The 14349-nt window shown below is 43.3% G+C and overlaps 1 long non-coding RNA gene across 2 annotated transcripts; it reads left to right on the top strand.

The window, feature by feature from the left end:
* The first annotated feature begins 1102 nt into the window (after positions 1–1102).
* LOC111774032 (uncharacterized) lies at positions 1103–14234 on the top strand. 2 transcript variants are annotated; one of them, XR_011440189.1, is made up of 4 exons: positions 2311–2451; positions 2588–2708; positions 6051–6152; positions 14098–14234. It is a non-coding gene; the product is annotated as an uncharacterized lncRNA (long non-coding RNA). The 2 variants fall into 2 exon arrangements; XR_011440188.1 differs by lacking the exon at positions 14098–14234 and having other exon boundaries at positions 1103–2451; positions 6051–7049.
* Positions 14235–14349: the final 115 nt, after the last annotated feature.

The raw sequence follows: 14349 nt of genomic DNA, 5'->3' as shown, positions 1-14349 counted from the left end.
TGGGTTTAATGGAAAAGATGTATGTGTAAGTTATCATTAGCCTTCCTGATGTAGGAATGCTTTCCAGGAATATTTTTACACTGCCGACTCATCTAGCTCCTGGGACACGAAGATGCAAGGCCAGAGGTCAGATCGTGATCTGAGTGTGTCCAACCATGCTGGGTACTAGGAGGATGGGGGTAGTGGAGGAGAAACAATTCGAAATGTATGGAATCAGATACTGTTCTTTAGAGAATTTGTCTAAAGAGACATGCAAAATTATAAGTGGAAGATTTGGTTCTCATTAATGCCTAGTCAAAATGGAAGTCTCTACTGGCAGGAATACACTAAATAATGAGGCATATAAAATTAACAACTCACCACACATTTTTTCTTTCTTTTTTTTTTTTAGATTGGCACCTGAGCTAACAACTGTTGCAAATCTTTTTTTTTCTCCCCAAATCCCCCCAGTATATAGTTGTATATATATATTTTTTTAGTTGTGGGTCCTTCTAGTTGTGGCATGTGGGATACCACCTCAGCGTGGCCTGATGAGCAGTACCATGTCTGCACCCAGAGTCCAAACCGGCAAAACCCTGGGCCACCAAAGCAGAGCATGCAAAGTTAACCACTTGACCACGGGGCCAGCCCCCCATTTTTTCTCTCCTTATGAGAAAAATCACATGAAATTGAAATTTCTGTGTTTCTTTTCTTCTTCTAAATAACAATTTGCTTTCATTCCTTATTTTGGATTCATAATTTTTTGTTCTTTTTCTTTAAGAAAGCTCCCAAAATACGGTTGTATCAGGCCACAAAAAACCTAGATTCATGCCTGCCACATACCTGAGTGACATGAAACCATTTGACATATGAATTAAGTAAGAACAATAGTGTCAATTCATATATTAAATAGTCGTTAAACTTAATTTTTCAATTTTTTAAATAAAAAATATAAAAGTATGTGGTCTAATATGTTTCCATATCTCAGTGATGAGATTTGTATGCTCCCCTTCAGAGACAATGGGTCAAACCAACTATTTTGCTATGGTTGAATAAGAAAGGCTTGCTGCACGCCTAGAAAAATGGGGCATCCCACCCTCCACTGCCTCTCCTTGAATTGGTCACTCACACATTTCAAGCACTGCACTTCTGTCACCAAGTTCTGTTAGACTGAACCATATAAAATTGTAGTTTTTATAGGTCAAAAATGGTCTAACATTGGAAAATTCATAGGTTCACCATAGTATATCATTTAGGATGCATTCAGCTGCATGTAAAAGAAACAAGACTCAAATTGACATAAACAATAAGGAAACATATTGTGAGGATATTGGTGAACTCACAAAATTGACTAAAAGGCTTTAGAAGCAAGTTTGGAAAACAGGCAGAAACCAAAGAAGGCAAAGTAGAGGTTTGAGACCCAACTCTGTCATTTTGACCCAACTGTGCCATTTTGAGCAAGAGTTACTTAACCTCAATGGGACCTGTTGAAAAAAATGGGGATAATAATATCTACCTCAAATGGAGCATTAGGTTAAGGATGAGAGGAATGGAAAGGGGCCAACAATTATTGAGCATAGAGTAATGTGTGCCAGTCCCTGAGATGAATGCTTTATATGCATCAACTCAAATTAGAAAGTATATGTACAGTGTGGGGGATGGGGGAGTTGGTAATCCTTAGAAGCACAGATATCACTTTAGCATTCTCTGGGAGGATGTGTCAGTCACAACCTAGCAGGAAAGAGATGGCACACTCAACGGGAAAAATGGAGGAGAATTTAATGGAGTAACCATTTATGAGGGTGTGGGCAGAGTTAGGAGACACCAATAAAGGATGATGAAGCACTGTAGGGCAAGCCTGGAGGGACAAAGGAGTAGTCAGCAACTAAAACTCAGGAAGAGACGTGTGAGAGCAGGTGCCCGACTCTGCTGTGGCCTGCCGTGGAGGCACAGTGCAGAGCACCCGGAAAACAAAGACCTGATATTACTCCTCTCTCGACCTTAGACCTCCTAGTAGGGCCTCCCATCAGTTAAACCCAACTGGAAGTCAGAGGGAAAGAGGTACCATTGATATGGTCCAAGAAGGTCACCCACTGGGGCAGAGAGCAGGGTGGAAAAGGGTGGAAAGTGGATTCGCAGGGGCAGAGGAGAATATCTAGCACAGAAAGTGTAGAAATGAGCAAAGTTACCTCGTATATATGTTCTCTTGTGGGATCAGAAAGATTTAATCCACCTGTTTGGAGACCAGGGACTTCAGAGAAAGGATCTTTCTAGGCTGGGCTTACATCAGAACCTGCCTTGTTCTAAATTCTAGCTCAAGGGTGATGAGATTAGAGTGTGTTAGTCAACTCTGATTAAGCCTTCCACAAGGCCAATTCAGTGATTAAATTAACAGTGAGCACTTACACCAGTTTTTAAAAATGTCTGCTCGTCACTCAAAGTCAAGAAGAAATGTTGCATCTCAAGAGCTAGGTAAGCTGTTATGGAGCATGGGTTCTGACTAGCAAGCTGCTGTATCCCAAACTCCATCTCATTTTCATGGATCCTCCCCAAATTAAGCTAATCCTGCCACTCACCCCTTTTTCTGTATGTGGTCTCTCTTCTTCAGTAAACAATCCCGATTACATGGGGCCAGGAATGGAACTACCTAGATCAAGTTACAAACTCTGCACTAGCCTCCAACAGCATTAAGATGGGCCTTGGAAGCAAGCAGAGCTGAAGAAAAGAAGGTAGGTGATGAGGAGACGGAGGAGGACGATAAGCCCTTCTATCACGCTTACTATTCTGTGAATTCCTTGAGGTCAAGGAACACATTTTACTCATCTTTATATTCCCATAGCATCTGGAAGAATGCCTTAGTTGTATAAGGTATTCAATGAATCTTGACTTAATTTAATCAGTAAAAAGAATCAACAAATTTCAGAACTGAGAAGGATCTATGAATCCAAGTCCCCCCTTTTTTTACAGAAGAGAAAACCTAAACCTAAATAGGTTGGTGGTAGAGCAGTGTTGGTCCCACTATACAAATCTTTGAATAAACAGGCAAAAGTAATTGGGACTGAAATATAGGGGTTTACTAGGTAGTGTTGAAAAGAATGAAAGGAGGGACTGGCCCTGTGGCTGAGTGGTTAAATTCATGCACTCCTCTTCGGTGGCCCAGGGGTCACGGGTTTGGGTCCTAGGTGTGGACCCAGCACCGCTCGTCAAGCCATGCTGAGGTGATATCCCACATAGCAGAACTAGAAGGACCTGCAACTAGAATATACAACTATGTACTGGGGGGCTTTGGGGAGAAGAAGAAACAAAAAAGAAGATTGGCAACAGATTTTAGCTCAGGTGCCCATCTTTAAAAAAAAGTGAAAAAAAATGCAAATTGTGGAAAAGCCTGGGCTCATTCAGTCTCAAACCTCTTGAATTTTCCTTTAAATATTTCTCAAATACTTTCTATTGTACTATTATTATCCTGACCCAGGCCTTCATCACTTACATCACCAGCAAAGATAATCTATGCAAGTACTAATTTCACAGTGGGGGAAAGTGACTTACTCTAGGTCATAGTTAGAACGGATGCATTTTGTTCCCTCCTTAAGAACCATTTTTGAATTTTGCCTGAAGTGGGAATGGAATCCTGATCTACTGGGAAACACTGTTGCCTTAGTTTTCCTCACTTCCTTTGCAGCTAGGACAGCATTGTGACCTGGTTCTGGCCAATGCAACCTCGTTGGAATTCTGCTAGGAGCACAGGAGAAAAGTGTTTGCTTTCTTCGTACGTAGGATAGATATAAACTTTCTCCCTGCCCTCTCCCTTTTTTCAGCCTTGAATGTAAACTTGGTACCTAATGGCCTTATGGCAACCATATTGCAACCAAGAGGCAATAAATATGTAGGCAAAAGCCAGCATGATAAAGAGAGTAGAATAGACAGAGATAGCCTGTGCTAAAGCTCTGTTCTGGAGTATGATAGAGCTATTAAATAACTTCAGACGTTGTTAGAAAAAAATTGTATGTTATACTGTTATATATGTTAAATACATTATTCAAAAAATTAAAGGTAACCTCCAAAATCAGAGAGACATGATATATAGCCTTCACACCAGGAGAAAAAAGGTGGGGAGATGGAAATTTTTGCTAATCTAACTGGAACCAGGAAAGGAGAAAAGAAAGAAAAATAGAAGTATAAATAGAAAACACAAAATAGGATGATAGTGTATGTCCAAATACATCAGAACACAACCAGTGCATCTCCAACTACACTCACCAATTCAAAGACTTAGGTTAGGGGCTGGCCCGATGGTACAGCGGTTAAGTGCGCACGTTCCACTTCAGCGGCCTGGGGTTCACTGGTTCAGATGCCGGGTGCAGACATGGCACCACTTGGCTAAGCCATGCTGTGGTAGGCGTCCCACATATAAAGTAGAGGAAGATGGGCACAATGTTGGCTCAGGGCCAGTCTTCCTCAGCAAAAAGAGGAGGATTGGCAGCAGTTAGGTCAGGGCTAATCTTCCTCAAAAAAAAAAAAGATTATCAGAGTCAATTTGATGTTGAAATCGTCCAGAAGACATAGCTAAGCAAAGACTTGCAGGAGGGTTGAAAATGAAGGGATACGAAAGGAGCAGCAGGAGGTACTGGCTGAACCACAGAGAGCATGGCTCTATTAAGATCGGGTAAAAGAGAACTTAGCCACTAATAAAAATAAAGATAGGAATAGATCCTTTAAAGAAATGTAGGAATGCATGAAAAAGTACAGAGTAGAAGAGAAATCACTGTGTAGAGGCAACTACTGTTAACATTTTGGATATTTTCTTTGAATATTTTCCTTTGCTTTTTCCATGACTGGAAATAGCTGTGTATTTTTTTATGCCATAGAAAATTAATATATGATAATTATGGAAAAATTTTGACAATGCCTAAAAGTAAAAAGGGGAAAATAAAAATTAGCCTTATACTCAGAGCTAATCCTATTACCATTTCACACATATCTTTCCAGATATTTTGATGCAAATGTATAAATATACATCTTTTTAAAAAAATGGCATTGTAATATATGCCCCCCTTTCACCCAAGGATATAATGTAAAAATCTGTATCAATAAATATTCCTCCGTATCGCTTGAATGCATATATATTATCCATTGTGTAACTGTGCACTGACATTTCTCAATGCACATTCTCACAAAGTTGAAATAATACTGTGTATCGTTTTCCATCTTGCTTTTTTCACTTACTATAAAATAAGCAATTTTTCGTGTTATTGAGATTTTTTCATAAAGATAAATTTGAATGATCAAATAATATTTTATGTCTGTGCATAACTGACTTAGCTTATTACTCTATTGTTGAATATTTAAGTTGTTCACAATTTTTCACTTATAGATGCTGCAACAATAATCACTTGTCAGAGTAATTTTTTTTGGTTAGGAAGATTCACTGAGACAGCATCCGTTGCCAATCTTCCTTTTTTTGCTTGAGGAAGATTAGCCCTGAGCTAACATCTGTGCCAATCTTCCTCTATTTTATATGTGGGTCACCGCCACAGTGTGGCTTGACGAGTGGTGTAGGTCCTTGCCCAGGATCCAAATCTGTGAACCCCAGCCACTGAGGCAGAGTGTGCGAACTTAACCACTACACCTTGGGGCCAGCCCCAGAGTAATTATTTTAATGAGACTTAAGTCCCCTAGATTTTCCCCCAAAGTTATTCTAAATTCAAGGAAGTCATCAGCAAGGCATTAATTGAATGTCTAATTAGTAATTAATACTTATACAATGAGCATATTTGCCCTGGGTAAGTCAAATTTATGATTTAATAATGTTGAATTGAATTGCTGATTACGTCCTTCATAGTACAGTCAATCTTCTTAGGAAATCTATGTGGATAAGACAGTGGCTTCTGTTTTATAAGATTTGAGCAGCTTCTTACAATTTTTAGGTGTTACAGCCTTTTCTAGTTGCTTCTTTGCTTTTTCGTTATTTAATGGGGCAAATCTAGGATTTATTTGATGCTAAGTCTTTGGTAACATGATCCCCGATTCGCAACATTGTTCTTCCCTGAATCTCTGCTTCTCTTCTTCCTGAGGACTGCTGGGAAGGCCCCGTTGCCTGAAGCTGTGATGTCCCAGGAATCAAGGGAGCAGGCCCAGCATGGGGCCACATGAGGAGCTGGATCTGCAGACTGAGGGTGAGGGGCAAAGGCAGACATTAGAAGTCAGAGAATTGTGCCAGGACTTGAAAAGCCAGGAACAGAAGAGAGATTTGATGCAGAGTCTGCAGTCTGGGCCTGTTTCTGCTGGCTTTCTGGCATTTACCTCCATATGGTGCAAGGAGTGGGTTCAGAGTCAGGAACAGCACTGTCACCCACAGGCTCCTCCTCACCCCCCTCACCTTACCTGCTTCCGTGGGTTCGGTGGTGTCACAGCTTCCCTATGTTCACAAGGAGGAGGGCCCTGTGTTGGTTTCCCGTGGCTGCTGGAATAAGTTACCACAAACCCAGTGGCTGAAAACAACGCAGACTTATCATCTCACAGTTCTGGAGGTCAGACGTCTGACGCGGGTCTCACTGCCTGGAAGCGGGGTGTTGCCAGGCCTGCGCCCCTTCCTGGAGGCTACAGTGGAGAGTCTGTTTCCATGCCTTCTCCATAAAAGATCAGTCCTCGGACTTAAAAGATGTCTAGAGGAAACCTTTGGCTGTGTGGTTGCTTGCGTGGAGGCCACCAAGCCTGTACCACAGACGTCCCTTTTGAAAACTAAACAGCCCCAAGGAGGATACGTTCTGCAAAGCCCACTTCAGATGTGGCCACAGAGAAGAATGGACAGGAAGACCCTCCCACAGGACAACACCTAGGGTCATGGAGAGGAAGGGAGAAGGATTCAAGGGAGAGGTTCCCACCTCCCCCGCCCACCCACTCCCAGGCAGCAGGAATAGCAACGCCAAGTGGGATAACCTGGGAATTTACTCCAGTCCCAGGGCAGGAACACTGCAATGACTGCCCTGCTGGGTTTGATGACTGCTGTGAACCACAGGCACCTGGGTCTTCCCCATTCGTCTCTTTTTCAAGTAGATTGTTTTAAAAAAATATATTGGCTATCCCATTCCTGCTCTACAACTTATAGCAGAAAGATTGGAGGCAAGGAACTTGTCTTCTAGTTTATAGGCTGCCAGACCATAAGGAATTATATGTGGACATCCAGAGATTGTGATTTAGCAGGATGCAGAAACTGGATGGGACTTTGGTGGTTTCTGACCCCAGGGAGGAAACAAATGTGTGGAGGAAGGGTGCATGTGGATATTGTGGTGGCTACAGGGCAGAATAGGCCAGAGACCGTTAGTGGCCCCTCAATAACTCTTCTTTCTTAGTATTAGAAGTCTTGGCCAGCCTGGTGGCGTAATTTGTGTGCTCTGCTTCAATGGCTGAGTGTTCAGATCCTGGGTGCAGACCTACACACTGCTCCTCAAGCCATGATGTGGTGGCATCCCACATACAAAATAGAGGAAGATTGGCACAGATGTTAGCTCAGGGACAATCTTCCTCACCGAAAAAAAAAAAGGAAAAGGGGCGAGCCCAGTGGTGTAATGGTTAAGTTCGCATGCTCTGCTTTGACAGCCCGATGTTTGCAGGTTTGGATCCCAGGCCTGGACCTGCGCACTGCTCATCAGGCCATACTGTGGCAGCCGTCCACATACAGAGTGGAGGAGGATTGGTACAGATGTCAGCTCGACTACAGTCTTCCTTAGGCAGAGGGGGGAGGATTGGCAACACATGTTGGCTCACGGCCAATCTCCCCCCTCCTCACCCCCCCGAAAGAATGGAGATTGTTAAAAAAAAAAAGCAACAACAACAGAGTCTTCAGCTTGGCGTGTGGCTGCCCAGAAAGGCCGTATACTTCCCAGCCTTGCTTGCAGCTAGAGGACTCGCGTGATTAAGTCCTGGGTAATGGGATCAGAGTAGCGGTGATATTTGTGGCTTCTGGGTGGCACTCTTCAAGGAGTAGCATACCCCTTCCTCTTTTCCTTCTTGCTGGTCAAAATGTGATATGACCTTGAGCCATGTGGGACCGTGTAGACCAAGAGAGCACCCTGTGGATGGCGGAGCAACGAGATGGAAGAACTCGGGCCTGACGCTGCGGAGTGACACAGCTGACTTTCACAGGAAAGAGAGACATCCTTTCTCCTGTAAAGCCAGTGCAGTCGCGTGTCACTTAGTGATAGCGACGCATTCTGAGAAATGGCTCGTTAATCGATTTCGTTATTTTTATGAACATCACAGAGTGTAGGTACATAGACCTAGATGGCACAGCCTACTACACACCTAGGCTCTAAGGCACAGATTAGATTATAAGATTAGATTATAAGATTATATGGGACCACGGTTGTGCATGTGGTCTGTCGTTGACCAAGACATCGAGATGCAGCACTTGACTTATTATTTTAAGTCTATCTGTGTGGCTGAATCTATTTAACTTTCAGAAACATGTCGAGTTTCAGGTGCTTTAGGAAATTTCTCATGAAAAGTGTCAAACATATACCAAAGTTGAAAGAATAGTATAATAGCTTCATGTGAACTCACCTGTAGCTTCCACAACTACCATTTCATCTATCTGATTTCAGCTAAACCCACAATCCCCTCTCTCCACTGGAGTATTTTGAAGCAAATCCCAAATATCATATCATTTCTTCTGTAAATACTTTAGCATGTATTTCTAAAAGATAAGAATTCTTTTTCAAGAATAAGAGTTTCAAATGCTTTTGAGTAAAACAAATGCCGCTATCTAGTAGAGTTGAGCATATCTCTTTAACATTCAGGAGAATGGTCCAGCTTGAAGGTACTGCCTCAAGAGGCATCCTCATGTGGATGGTGTTTAAGGCCTCGGCAGTAGATGAAATAACCCAAGGAAACTGGTTGAAAACAGAGGAATTGCATCAGTTCAGACGAGCACAGTTTTCTTTCCCTGGCGTCAGGCAGCATGGGGAATTGGGAAAGACGGGGTAAATGCACAGGGATAAGAAGATTTTGTGGACATTGTTTCCACTACCCAAAATCCATTCCTCATCTTGATTTGTTTCTTTTTTTAAATATTGGCCCTAAGCTAACATCTATTGCCAGTCTTTTTCTTCTTCTCCCCATAGCCCCCCAGTAAATAGTTGTAGATTCTAGTTGTAGGTCCTTCTAGTTCTTCTATGTGGGACACAGCCTCAGCTTGATGCCTTGATGAGCAGTACTAGGTCTGTGCCCAGGCTCCGAAATGGTGAAACCCCGGGCCGCCAAAGCAGTACATGTGAACTTCACCACTCGGCCACGGGGCCAGCCCCCCATCTTGATTTTCTTTGGAGACAACCACCCTAGCTCCAATCTCATTTTGTAGGTCTCAGTTATTTGTTCAGGGTTGGTCATGTGTGTTAGTCACAGTTGATGAGATGCAAGGAATGTTTGCTGAGATTTCTAGGAAATCCTCTCAGCTCTTCAGGAACTACTTGCATCTGCCTGGATGGTGTGGTGTGATGGAATGTGCTGGAACTGCTGCTGTCGTTTTGTTCTCATGGGAGGATTCTAGAACTACCCGAGGGCCTTGGTGTAGAGACAGGGGATGAAGCCAACACTGAGTGGACAGATGGAGAGAAACCCAGTCCTTAATGACATGGTTCGTGCTGCAGGTTCAAGCTTCTCCCAGCCAGCCTTCAGTCTGGATCTTGGAGTTATGAGTCATGAGCTAACAATTTGACTTAGTTGTTTCAACTGCTTTACACTGGATTTTCTGTCACTTGTAATACAAAGCATTCTGACTGATAGAGTAGGCCGTGAGGTCAATGTTTTTCAAGAGCTCGAGGAACCCCAGTGCTGGTCATCTCAGTTTTAGCATGGGCAGGTGATATGTTTCCGTAAGAAAAATAACTAGATTATGTCCTCTGCTCAATATATTTCCTTGGTGTTCAGTAGCAATAACTGCATAGTGCGTTTTGGCAGACAGGTGGATTTCCTCCAGACTTTGTCTAGTGGCTTATGGCTTCTACAGCTACTGGCCAGTTGCAAGGGGTAATGTGGTGCTTAAAGGTATGGGTAAGTAGCAGATGTGGAACCAGCTGCTGTGAAAGAATGTGTTCTGGGTAGAGAAATGCAGTGAGTTGTGTATAAAATCTGCTTTGATTATTCTCTGTAGAAGCACAGCGTGGAGGTATTGCTCTAAGACGTACCTGACACACCCAACCAGGTGGACAGCAGGATGCAAAATTATATCTTTTTGACTGGTATCCTTCAAAACAGCAGCCAAACTGATGTGAAAAGTTGTGGGGGTTTTTGGGGATAGTTCTTAGAGGTGGATATTTCTTTGACAAAGTATTGGGGAGAAGGAGGGTGGACGCTGTTAATGGAGGGCGAGAGCAGGAGACAAAACGTGCCACGTTGATGAGGGATACCTCCACCTTCACAGTTATGTTGCAGTCACGGGGCCATCATCACCTAAATGTGGTTTCATTCTGTAGCATCGACACTTCAAGTAATCATTAAGCAAAGAGTGCTCAGTGGCTGGTGATGTGGTCAATTACCAAAGTCACCCCAAAATGATTTTCCTACATGCAAAAGGGGGACTCTCTTTTCCTTTTTACGTTCTGTTGAGAACAAATGGCAGCCATGAGGACTATTTGCCAGAAAGAGTACTCACACTTTCCAATGAGTTATTTGCCAGGGAAATTAGCTGAGGTCACATATCTCTTATTAGGTAAATGGAAGACAGCTTATGAATATTTCAAAAAAGCAATTTACACCTATTTGAATTTAGCTCAGAGTACTACGGTTTGTTAAAACTCCGTAGACAAGGGCCTATAGAAAGACAACTTATTTCCATTTTTAAGTACCCAGAACCTGGCATTTTGAGAAGCCAGAAGGGATTTAATATTTAATTTTAAAGTATTTATGAATATTTGCGTTAGCAAATCAAGCATCTTTTTTGGAATTTAGATTCTAGGGTAATAGGATTAGTAACTACATTTGTCAATATTAGGGTGGAGAGGGGCAGCTGTCTTAGAAAAAGAGGGCAAAATAGCCCAAGCTGTGGGGGGAACCCCCGGAGACAAGAGTACAGAGCCCCCTGCTGGCAAACACCAGCAAAGAAGGACAGAGACTGAACAGAAGCGTTGACGAAACGCTGTTGGAAATAGTGAGGTGGCTTAGAAGGCGAAGGTTCAGGTTGACAAGGCAGACTGGGTCTGTTGTCACCATGGCAGGGGAAGCCGAGAGCCTGCAGGGCTGGAGGGCCTTGCTGTGTCCTGAGCGACAGGCGTAAAAGGCTACCCAACTGCACAAAGGAAGATTGCGGATGACCTGAGCAGGAGTCAGAGAATCAGTCCAGAAGCAGAATGAGCAGCCAAGTCACAGACCAGAGTTATGAGTGTCGGTCTCGCAGGGGATTAATGGATTGGTCAGCACGGGAGGGGCAGTGCAGGTCTCAGGGGCAAGTTTTGCCAACAATTTCTCCAGAACTGGAGGGAGTTTTTAAGATGGTAGCCCCCGAAAGTTCCTGGCTAGGAACCCAAAGTGCATGTTCATCTAATATCTACCTTCACCCCTGTCCCCACCCCCGGCTTATTTATGAAGAATACTGGGAGCTGTGGCTTTGCTGTGACCATGGAACCTCACAGAGCTCACTATTTGAGATCACCACCTAATACAGCTGGGCCCCTAACTTCTGGACCACCCTCAGGCATCCATCCCATTTCCCTGAGGGCAAGGACTGTGATTTCTAAAAAAAATCTCTTTAGCTCAGACCCTCCCTAATACAGTGTCTGGCTCAGAGCAGATGCTTAATCCATATTTGGGAAAAATGGATTAATCATCAGACCAGACCTGTGGGAGGCCAACAATCTGGTGATGTCTCAGAAGGGTAATTTACTTATACGTTCATTTACTTCTCACTTTATTTCCATTATGTCTTCTTTCACAAGGGATTTGGAAAAGCTTATAAGCATATGTATGATCAAATAGAAAATATAAATAATAAATGAAGCCAGGATCATTAGAAACATACATTAGACAAAAACAAGTCAGCGGAGAGAAAGAGTTATGCAGGCAATAGGGCTCCATATAATTATCTGAGCCGCAGATTCAGATTTGTTTTCCGCTGAAAAAATGAAGGCCAGCCTTAGTTCTCTTGACTACAAAGGCAAAGCATTCTAGTTTCTCACGCTTTTACTGGAGCTTAGCTCTAAAATAAATCTCTGGTATGGGGCTCTGTACCTGGAGACTGAGTGATGTAAAAACAGTCCTCAACGATGTTCTTACAGCAAATCCAACAGGGCTTTTCTAATATCATCTCACAGCTGAAACCTGAGGCCCGTCCCATATAGCGCAACTCATTGAAAGCGATTTTATAGGAGACCAAGGAAATATGGTTTAACACTGAAACTTTCTAAAATTTTGGCTGACTCAGAGAATACATCTAGAAAATCCAGATGAGTGCAAGTCCTTCAGACAATTCTCCATTAAGATCGCCTCCTGGAACCAGACTTTTCATAAGGGTTGGGAGCAGGTCATTGGAGTTCTGTCTTCTCTCGAGGCCTGAAGGGACGTTGTTCTATTTTGTTCATTTAGAGTGGAAACGTATACTACAGCTATCAAAGGAGGTTTTTTTACAAGCTTTTATGAAGATTGAGGCATCTTACCAAAACCTCTTCCGGACGGGTGACTCGCTAGCCCTCTCTTCTGGTTGTCTGTTGCTGCCTAGCAAACTGTCTTAAAACCTCGTGGCTTAAAACAACAGTGGTCATTATAATTATTTCTCATGGTTATGGGGGTTGACTGGGCTCAACAAGGTGGTTCTCGCTCAGCTTTTCTCATGACTGGGGCTGGAGTCATCTGCAGTCCTGCTCACGCACACGTCTGGTGCGAGGCTGAGAAGACTCAGTCAGCCGGGGCAGGAACAGCTGGGCTCCTCGGGCTACTCAGTCTCAGTGTAGTTTCGGCACACGGTCTCTCACACAGCATGGCTTCAGGAGAGCTGGACTTCTGACATGGTGGCTCAGGAAGAGAGAGAGAGAGAAAGAGAAGCAGGTGGAAGTCATCTGCCTCCTTGACCTAGACTTGGAAGTCACACACTGTCATTTCTACCACATTCTATTCATTGACGCATGCGCAAAGTTCTGCCCAGGGTCAAGAAGAAAGAACATAGACTGCAGGAGATATTGATGGGGAAGCAGCAGGGTTTGCAAGAGCATGTGGGACCAGAAATATTGTTGTAGCCATCTTGCAAAATACCACCTGCCCACCGTCCTCACTTCAAAGGGCCACTCAGGGAGAACCTGGAACCAAGCAGGATTGTCCTGAAGGCCTGCTCTGGGCCTTCAATAAGTGAACAGATTCAAGTTCCCCAAGTCTTTGTATCATAGAACGTAGAGGAGGGACTTAGCATGCAAGATTTTCAAAGAAGCTTTTACCAATCACTCATCAGAGACAGTGAAAACCATAGAATGCTCCCATGAAAAGTCCAGTTTTGAGTAATGTTGAAGCCAGTCCTGGTTCATGTCTCCAGCAGGGGCGATGCAGCCCGGTCATCCAGTGTTTTTTTGTCACTCGAAGAGCAGCTAAAAGATGTGGGAAGGAGGGAGCTCATAGTCCTGCTTTAAGCCCCTCAATATAGCTATCTGGTTTCCTGGAGACAGATCTGTCAGAAGACAGATACAGATTCTTGCTAAGATATTCAAATGCAGCTTTTGTGTAAGAACCAATAGATAGGAGTTAATACTGTGCTCAGGAAGCTTAACCCAGAGTCGTTCATTCTCGTCCAGGGGTAAAGGCAGAGGAGAAGTAAATTAAAAACAGGCAGGAAAAATCAACTCTATAGTTCATTTATTAAAAATTTTAAGTTATGCCCATTTAATTCCAATAATGTGAGGCCACTAACAATCTGTTATGTTATTCTTGATAATTTTTTCCATTAGGTAGTAGTATAGTATCTGTGCTTGCAACTTTATTGAATCTTCTATAAAATATTGATCAAGAAATCTCAGTCTGACATATTTTAAGGAAGAAATAGGCATAAAGTCTTTTGGCCCTGAGCTAACATCTGTTGCTAATCTTCCTCTTTTTCTTTTCCCTCCCCAACCCACCCTCCACTCCCCACCCCGCCCCCGTACATAGTTATAGGTCCTTCTAGTTCTGCTATATGGGACCCCACCTCAGCATGGCCGGATGACCAGATGAGTGGTGCTAGGTCTGCACCCAGGATCCGAACCAGCGAACCTCGGACGCCAAAGCAGAGCATGCGAACTTAAGCACTCGGCCACAGGGCCAGCCCCTAAGCATGAAGTTTAAATGGAATGTTTAACAAATGGATGGGTCTGCATTTTGGAGGAGGTCATTTAGAACAGGCTTTGAATAGTTTTGACAGCA

This window comes from Equus caballus, chromosome 6, assembly GCF_041296265.1.
Source record: "Equus caballus isolate H_3958 breed thoroughbred chromosome 6, TB-T2T, whole genome shotgun sequence".
NCBI classification, from domain to species: Eukaryota; Metazoa; Chordata; class Mammalia; order Perissodactyla; family Equidae; genus Equus; species Equus caballus.
The sequence above is the reverse complement of the archived record's forward strand: the minus strand, read 5'-3'. Positions and strand labels throughout refer to the sequence as shown.